General features: G+C 39.4%; 1 non-coding gene across 1 annotated transcript; it reads right to left on the reverse strand.

The window, feature by feature from the left end:
• Window positions 1–8,782: 8,782 nt before the first annotated feature.
• LOC116183627 (U6atac minor spliceosomal RNA) lies at window positions 8,783–8,908 on the reverse strand. Its single transcript, XR_004148289.1, has one exon. It is a non-coding gene; the product is annotated as a U6atac minor spliceosomal RNA (small nuclear RNA).
• Window positions 8,909–9,164: the final 256 nt, after the last annotated feature.

A 9,164-nucleotide genomic window follows, 5' to 3' on the forward strand; every position in this document is an offset into this window, starting at 1 on the left:
TTGGCATAATCAAGAAAAATAAAAAAAAAATCACTAGAGTTAAAGAAAAAATTATCTTGTTTTCTCATTTGCAGTCAGAGATGAATTCCTAGTAACTCAGTGATTTTGTGACCAAGGGATTGAGCTAGAAGAGATTCTTCTAGAAATATCAATAGCTGAGAAAGGCAGAGAGTAGCAAGCTGTGAGGGAATAATGTGCTGATAATTTGTATTAGCATTAAATGTGCCTCTAAATTTCACACACTTAGATAAAGCGGTGAATCTTTCAAAGCTTACATATCATGATTGGCATAAATTATTAATCATCTTTTGAGAGAAAACAAATACCCAGAGGTGACAAAATCAATGTGTTAAAGCACAATAATAAAGGAAAACACATAAGTTAACAAACAATTAGAGCTAAAGTATTATCAATTTGAATGTTTATGGCTAACAAACCACCCTCTCAACTAATGTACTTCTTATTTGTAACATTTTCTTGTGATTTAGTATATGGTATTTGAGATAATTGTACTGTAGGTTGCTGATTTTAAAAAACAGTAATTGGAGACCATGGCATGGAAAGCAATAGTGTCTGAATTAACCATAAAATGCATTGTTAACCAAGCTGAGATTTTTTTCACTGTCAAAAAGTAATGTCACATCAGAACTAGCAATTAGAATGTCTCTGCACAAAGCTGTTTGGGGCTGTGGCACCACAGTATTCTGACCACAGCTGACTGCAGTGCAGGCAGAAAATACCACAGCTGAAGAAATAATCTATAATGAAGGACTTGTTCCACAAACGAGTCATTTTCTCATTAGGGAACATGACAATCAAGATTCTTACTAGCTTAATCATCCAGGTTCACTGATGACAAATTCTTCCCTGCAATTTCTCATCCTTTAAAGTACTTGGATTAGTTATTGCTGTAGATCAGTTCTATAAATTTAAACTCTTCAGCTGCAAATGTTCACTTCTGGAGAAAGTGAAAATTATCTTTGAAAGTACTGGTACATAAACTATGCACTTTCATTTTTCATGAACAGGTCACAATTAAAATTTAATTATTTTTATCTTAGTTGAAAGTTAGCAGAAATAAAAAAAAACTGCTAGTTTGGATTTTAATGTAAAATAAAAGATAAATCTAGTCAACACTGCATCTTTATATCACTATAACTCAAGCTGGTCCCATGGTAATACATGAATATTTTACAAGATTTCTGGTTTCTAGAAGTCACTGGTAAAGATCCAGGGCATATGCTGAACACAGCATGATCTTCCTGGACAGCAATATTATACACCATGCTGCCAGGAACAAGACTGGGGAAATGACCAGTGCTGAAGAAAGACATCAGCTCTGCTGTGGGGGTTACCTGACCCTAGGTGGGCTCCTCTTTGTCTGGCATCCCCAGAGCATGGAACTGGGGACAAGCACCCAGGCATGGGGTCATGGCTGAAGTCACAAGCATGTGCTGCTCATTGTGTTGAATCGTGGCTGGAAGCACCAGGGAAAGAGGAAGGAGGCTAAATGATTGTCAGAACTCACAATGTCCCTCAGATATTTTTGGATGTTCTGGGTCCAGCTCAGAAGCATTTGAGACCCTGGCAGGCAGCTGGAAACAGCTGTGATTTTGGATTTGAACCATGGAACGATTTACCAACCTTGCAGGAAGAACAAGAAGTCACAAAAGTTTAGATATTAGAGTAGAAGTAGTCACAAAGTAGAGGGAAGAATTTTTGAGTGCTGTACAGGGGGGTTTTAGGTCTTGTACAAGGGGGTCAGAGGTTTTAAGATAGAGGGATTTGGGCCTGCCCTGTCCTCCCTCTTTCTTCTTCCTTACCTCCATGTTCTTGGTGATGTTGGTACTCACAGATAGATAGGTTTAGAGTAGAAAGGCACCATTTAATATAGGTAATAGGCATTGGGGAAAAACTATAAACAATTAACATGTAATGTACCATATAAAAGATAGCACCAGCCCTGGGCAGGGAAGGAGAAGAAGAAGGCAGGAGTCAGAGAGGATGTCAGGGTGTGTGTGCCTCTGCCTGAGCTGCTGAGCAGACCACAGCAGCTCAAGAAGAAAATCTTTTAGATAACATGCAATAAACTACCTTGAGACTGGACAACAGAAGACTACTGAGTCTTTCTTTGAAAGCATGGGTTGGAGGAGAGATTTTCCCACCACACAGAGCCACCCCCGACCTAGGGGTGAGCTCCAGCAAATGATGAGCATCCTGTTATTGGCTATGGAAGGAAAAAGGAAAACACAGTCAAGTGGTAAAGGTCTCTGGTGAATTACCTTTGTCCTTCCAGAAAGTGGTACTTTGGCATAATGCTGTGCAAGGTTTTATGTGTGTGCCAGCTCACAGAGCTGCTGACCTTTCTTTTCGCTTCTTGGTGTACAAGCCTGATGTAGAGATGTCCTTTTGCTTTGCTTTGTCCTGTACACATCTCATTCTTCTCTCCCTGAATACCATGGATAATTTAGAATTAACTCCATGCCACAAGATGTGAAATAATGATAATGCAACACAGTGGCTAAAAATCACTTGAAGACAGACAATCAGCTACCATCACCAAATTGTCCTGAATTGCAGTTTAAATTTAGTCCGAATGTCAGAAAAGATGGATTCTTTAAAGACTGAGGGGAAGCTACAGCTTTGCCATTTTTTTCAGTCTGAGTATTACCCTGGAGCAAGTCGGGAAACAGGCTGTAATTGGAGCTACTGTTCTTTCATTGATTACTTTCTGTAAGTGCATACTGCAGAGGGGAAGGCAAGAAGAATAAATTGAATATATTGTTTTTTTACAAAAAACTAGGGCTTGATTGGTCTATCATGGTTGCAGACCTCACATGTTGGATGGACTCTCTCCTCTCAGTCTGACATCTCTGGCCAGAGGCGCCTCAGCAGTAGTGGCTTCTTCCCTTTGCTTCTTGAAGAGGAGTGAGTGTGGTGTTAGAAAAATAGTTCATGAGGGAATAGGATTGCTGCTACTCCAAGGTTGATGTATAGATCATTTAGATTGGAAAAGACCTTTAAGGTCATGAAGTCCAGTAATCTGTAATATGTCTGAGGTTAGACCTCTGTTAGACAGACTTGGCATAAGTTTACTCCCTACCAGCACCACTCTCTATACCCTGGCCAAAAGACCCAAGGAGATCCAGGCCAGCAGACACTTTTGTTTCCTCCTCATCTGCTTAGACACCACAGGCTATATCTGATCTACTTGTGATGAGAGAAACAGAGCCTTGCATACCTTTTGTCCACTGAGCAATTAAGAGCTGAGCAGCTAGTTTCAGACAAATAAAGGAAAGAAATAATTTCTTGCTTGTGTCCAGACTGACCATCTGGCTGACCGACTACTGGCAGCGTGTCACTCCCCAGACAGCCTGCTGACAGCCCAGCGCACAGCAGCCTCATTTTCTGAGTGATTCTTTTTTGTTAGAAAAAAGAAAAGAGCTTTTGAAGGCTCCTTGTTGGGATCACAGCTGGGTTTGGGAACCAGACAAGAAGTTACCTGGGGCTGACATGGAAGTCTTTGACATGGCCTCACTTAATAGGACAGCTCACATCCCAGACAGCAGCATAAGGAAGGAACAGCAATATTCCCATGGTGCCATACTTCTGGCCACTCTTAAGATGTGTGCCCTCAGTCTGACATACGAGCCCTGTGGCCCACACTGGAGCTGGGCACTGTGGGCTCTCCTTAGCCTGGCCCACGCCTTCTCTGGAAAATGTTCTTGAGGAAAATAAAGATTGGGACCAAAATAAAGAAGCGTGAATGTAGCAATGACTATATGGAGTCATTATATGAGTAATTTCATGTTTGTATTCACAAGGACCAGTTAAAGAATGTAATTATTTGATGTAAATGATGACTATTCTTATTAATAATGTTTATATTATCTCTCCCTAACAATAATATATGCTATTTGAGTTCCCTTATCATTATGGAAGAGGAGTTCCCTCTTTTAAAGTTAATTTCCTTTTTTACCCCTAGTTTTCCTTCATAAGAGAAGTAAAAACCTTCCTGAAATCTGATAGCTCTGCTGTTCTGGACTAGAGCAGACAGCCAGTTCTGTTTCCTTGCCAGTTAGTGATTTTCTCATGCTGACAGATGTGCGAGACAGTGATAGATCAGATTAATTCTAATTTCTGAAGTGAGCCGACATTTGAACCCAGCTAATTTAAAATGTTCTTTCTGTGTTTAGTCTGCTCAGGCAATTTAACTGCAAATCTTTCTCTCAGCGCTGTCCTTTCAGCTCCTGCGGTTGGGTACACGGAGCCAGCGCTAGCCGCTCGCTGATTACGGCAAACAGATGCAAGCAAATCGGAAGCTCACATGCATGCAATCCCCGGCATTAATTGCCTGTTCTGCTTCAGCACAGCTTTGTAGGACAGCTCAGCTTGGCCCTTGCTAGGGCATGGCTCCTCCTCACCTCATCACCCAGGAGCCTGAGGGACATCACTGTGGGAAGGGTGGTGGAGGGTACGAGCTTTAGCCATCTCACAAGGCAGTTCTCTGTTTACTCCTATTATTTTCTTGCTTTCCATGACTCACCAGCCTCACAATGTGATTTGAATCAGCCTAGCATAAATATTTTTTAAAACATTCATTTGTCTTTGTTTCCACAGATGTCCTTTCCAAAACTGCTTTCATTTCTCTCAATTCCTGTCTTTGCTATTTCATCATGAATACACTTGCAGGCCTCTTTCTAGGATATCCAAAGGTATCTGTATCAGAATATATCTCTTTTTCCGAAGAGGCTCTATAATTTTTATTGCAAATAATGAAAGCCCAAGATTACTTTCAGTGATTTTTTTTTCTTTTAATAGAAAACGACCTCAGCCTATAAAAATTATTTTAATCAAAATCTCAGTGTTTCACTGAAAATATATTGATGTAACATATTTGAAAATAAACATAGGCAGAAAGGGAATACTTTTTCTTTTGACAACACTGATTTACCATTTATAGCCTCTTGAAATTCTTCTCACTCTAAATTTACACAATGTGAAATTATTGTCAATTATAGTAATCTTTTTAATCCGCATTCTTAATATTGACAATAATATTTCAGTCACTCAATTGTTTTCACATTTTATCTTCCTCCCAGCTTGATAAGCAATGAATCTCTTTTCACACTTTCTTTACTTTTGGTCTTGCCACTATAAAGTATATATTCCTAACACAATTTTATTCTAGTCCCGCTTCTGTCTAATAAATGCATTTCTACCGTAGCCAGCTCTTGTCATCCTTTTGCTTTACTCTCTTCTGATTCTCAGGGGAAAATGGAAAGTCTTCCTACAGGTTTTTAAAGTAAAACCAAACAACTTTTCCAGTTATTCCATATTCTGGTAAAATTTAATATATCTGATACTGAAATAAGGTTAGGAGACTACCATTACATATTACCAGAACAATGAAAAACCAAAATGCCACAGGAAGACAGTTAGTAATTTTTAATTTTAAAAAGTCATTTTAGATGTTTTAGAAAGTTTTGCCATTTGCTTTTGAGAACTTGGAAAGGTTTCAGAAGTCTTTGTAAAATAAAATTTTTTTTACTTCCTCAGAAGTTTTCTCATGTCAGTGGCGCTTTCTGCTCAGCCACAGCCCTGGCTGTTTGCCTTGTTCCCTCCCCTGATGTTTCTGTGGACACGTGGGCCTGTCTCAGGCTGTATCCATGTCCTTTAGTCCTTCTGCAACTGCAGCCACAGCTCTGTGCAAGGAAGCACCTTTCAATGGATTTACAGTCTGCCATTTTAGACAGTTCTTCCTAGAGATTATATGCCTTTAATCCAGTTTCATTTATAGTTACTGGTAATTTTGATATTTTAATCAAATGTTTTTCCATTTTATTTTGATTTTATTATCTGAGACTGAAGAATGCTGTTCTTTCTGTTAATAGTGGATTTCTTCAATACAACTTTGGGTAATTTTAGCAGCTCCCGGGACAGCATTTTGAAACTGTGTGATCTCATATACTAGATTATAAAAATTAAAATTAAATTTTGACAAAATTCTAATTAAAAATAACTGTCAATGAATACAAGTTTGTTTGCAAAGAAGCACCATTTAAATGAGTGTTTTTCCTATCAGAAGCATATAGCATATTGTTTACTACTTTGGAGAAATGGTACCAGTATGTGGCAGGTAATAAACAGAAACATTTACCTTAATAGCAAAATCTCTTTTGCATAAGTTGCATACATTTATTTTTCTCTTTTGCCAGGACACCCTGGCAAAATTTAACCTTTGTCAAGCTTTGAAGAGAATGTGTCTAATTTCTGTCTCACAATACTTCCTAGCTCACTATAAATATAGTGTAATTCTTGAGCAGCATTGTGTACTAAATCTGTAATGTCTTACAAGAGAATTGTTTCAACTCAGTGAATAAATGAAAATCACTTGGGATTAATTCCAAACCTGATTTTTTTTTCATCATTTAACTTGCTCGGTGTCTTGATTTTTTCCCTTTTCCATATACAGATATTTAATTATTTCTCCACAAAATGTTATAAAAAAATGGAAGGAAATATTTGTATTTGTAAATATTGAATAAGTGGATAATAAAGCATGCTAGACAAGACCACAATCATATGATGTAACAGTACTGTTTAATAAGTCCTTTCAATAAGTGTTTGCTTCATTGTCTTTGATTGTCTCTGACTGGTTACTTCAGGTTTCTTACTGTTTCTGAGAACAGAAAGTCCATGGGGAGCTACACTGCCTTCTGTATAATTTGAATTGATTTGTCCTCTTGTGCTGCTGCAGAAGATGGTGACTGTTTTCATTTTTCTACAGAACAATTTTGCTAAGCATCTTTAACAGAAGGAAAGTATCTCTAATGCACTTCATGGGGTGGTTTTACTCCCAATAGGAGGACTGCAGGTAGGTAGGGAGCCCTGTGTGGCTTCCAATCTAACAGTGCTGGAGTCTATCACAGGTAACAGATCTTCCAGACACTGGTCAGAGAAGTCAGAAATTCAGTATGAACTATGCCCATAACACCAAGCCAGACCATCCCCATACTGATTAAGGGGTACGTCAGTGCACTTTATTGAGTGCTTAGGAAAGGACAGTTCTCTCCTCCCATGCTGTTGTCTTCTGCCTCTTTTTTGCTTGAATATATGTGGCACTGGAATATTTCAGATAATTTTCCTGGTCTGGTTCAATACACACTGTCAAAGGAGGATTGGAGGGCCTGGGGTACAAACTGTGCTTCAGTGTGCTTTTGAAGCAGCTTGGCTGTACTCTGCTCTTGAATCATGATAAACTGTAAAAGTCAGGTCAGTCCTTAAAGAATTAGTAAATGAGAGAACAAGTGCTACATGCAGGAGGAGTGAAAGAGGCTCCTGATGAAGTATGGGGACATAGATTGCTCATCTGTACTGTATATTGTGCTACGTGTTAGCATATTTATATATTAAAAAAAAAAAAAAAACAAAAAAAAAAACAAACCCAGATTTCTCAGAATAGTCAGCTTTAGAAAAACTGATGACTGAAGCAAAGAAAGCATTAGCTTTCTCATTAAATGCTAGTTCCTGATAACACTTGACTGGCCTATATACCTCTTAAACAAGAAAAAGATATTCCAATAGTGCCTGGAGAAATTAGCTGTGGCTAAATTTTCTTTAGATTTTAGAAATTATGTTAATCATTTTATGCCTACAATTTTCATAATGTGGTTTGAGCTAGGCAGCTGTTGCTTATGCTGCTTGTCTCATGCAATGCAGCAGAGTTGCATGAGGATGAATGAGAATGAGAATGGAATGAGAATGAGAATGAGAATGAGAATGAGAATGAGAATGAGAATGAGAATGAGAATGAGAATGAGAAAGAGCTTCAGGATCCAGCCACAGTGTAGCAGAATATTAATGAGCTAGTGAGCATCATGTTTGATGCACATGGAAAGGGAATAAACCCCCAAAAAAGATCTGAAGTATTGAAAGAGCCCATGCTATGGTACAGAGCTCAGCACTGAGAGAGAAGGAGCCTTAATCTGTATGGCCTTCCCACTGCTGCTGCACACCAAACTCCCATGTGCACTCCACAGGGAGACTTCAAAAGTGCTGCATGGATGCAGGGCTTCTGTGCTCACCAGAAGCCCTTTTGGCACCTTCACTCCTGCTCTTTGAGCCCAGCCCTGGCCAGGAGTACCTGCTGCTTTCCTCCCCAGAGCATGGACTCAGAGCTGGGCAGGGGAGAGCAGGGCAATGGGGCACAGCTCTGTTTTCCATTGTGGGAAGGAAGGTAAAACATGCAAGAAGAAAGCAGAAAGGAATTTTACCACATCACATCTGAAACCTAAATTTTACCTGTATTGTGAAGAAACCCCCCAGTCAGTTCTGACTGCACACCTGACAGCAGCATTTTTAAGTCCTCTGTTACCTACAGTAAGGGATTCTATTCATTTGTGCCTATACCTGAAGTGCTGGAATACACGTTTATGCAGTTCAATAGTCCAAAATATTTTTGAACAACCACCAGTGAATTTGGACAGGCAGCAACTTTAAATACTAGCCTTTTGCCTTGTCATAGAATCACAGGAAATTCTGAGGTGGAAGAGACCCACAAGGATCATTGATTCCAACTCCTGGCCTTGCACAGGCCACCCCAAGAGTTATATCCTATGCCTGAGAGTGTTTTCCAAATTCTTCCTGAACTGTCAGGCTTGGTGCTGTGACCAGTTCCCTGGGGAACTGTTCTAGTGCCCAAACATCATGTGGATGAAGAACTTTTTCCTAATATCCAACTTAAACTTCCCCTGACACAACTTCATGCTGTTCCTTTGGGTTAAACATGGTTATATACCACAAAGTAGGTGGCAGTGCCTTAACTGTATGCATTTTGTACAGGCCACAAGGGCCCCTTCCATCCTTTTCAAGGGGACTGCTGATCTTCTCTCCTTTCATACAATACTCAAAAAAGGTCAAAATTCAGAATTACTAGACATCTATAATTCATAAAACCAGACATCCAAGTGAATAAACCTTGCTTGTCCTGCTTCAACCACCTATTTCAAACCTGCCATATGACTCCTCAAGGTTTGAGTGGATGTGCACACATCCTATGCCTTCACTTCTGCAAACAAAAGTCCTTCTGAAAGACACAGAGAAACCTGGATTATGAAAAATGGCATATAATCAGTGGCATGTAGCGTCAGTCTGACTGACAT

The sequence above is a fragment of the Lonchura striata genome, chromosome 4 (assembly GCF_050655825.1).
Source record: "Lonchura striata isolate lonStrDom1 chromosome 4, ASM5065582v1, whole genome shotgun sequence".
NCBI classification, from domain to species: Eukaryota; Metazoa; Chordata; class Aves; order Passeriformes; family Estrildidae; genus Lonchura; species Lonchura striata.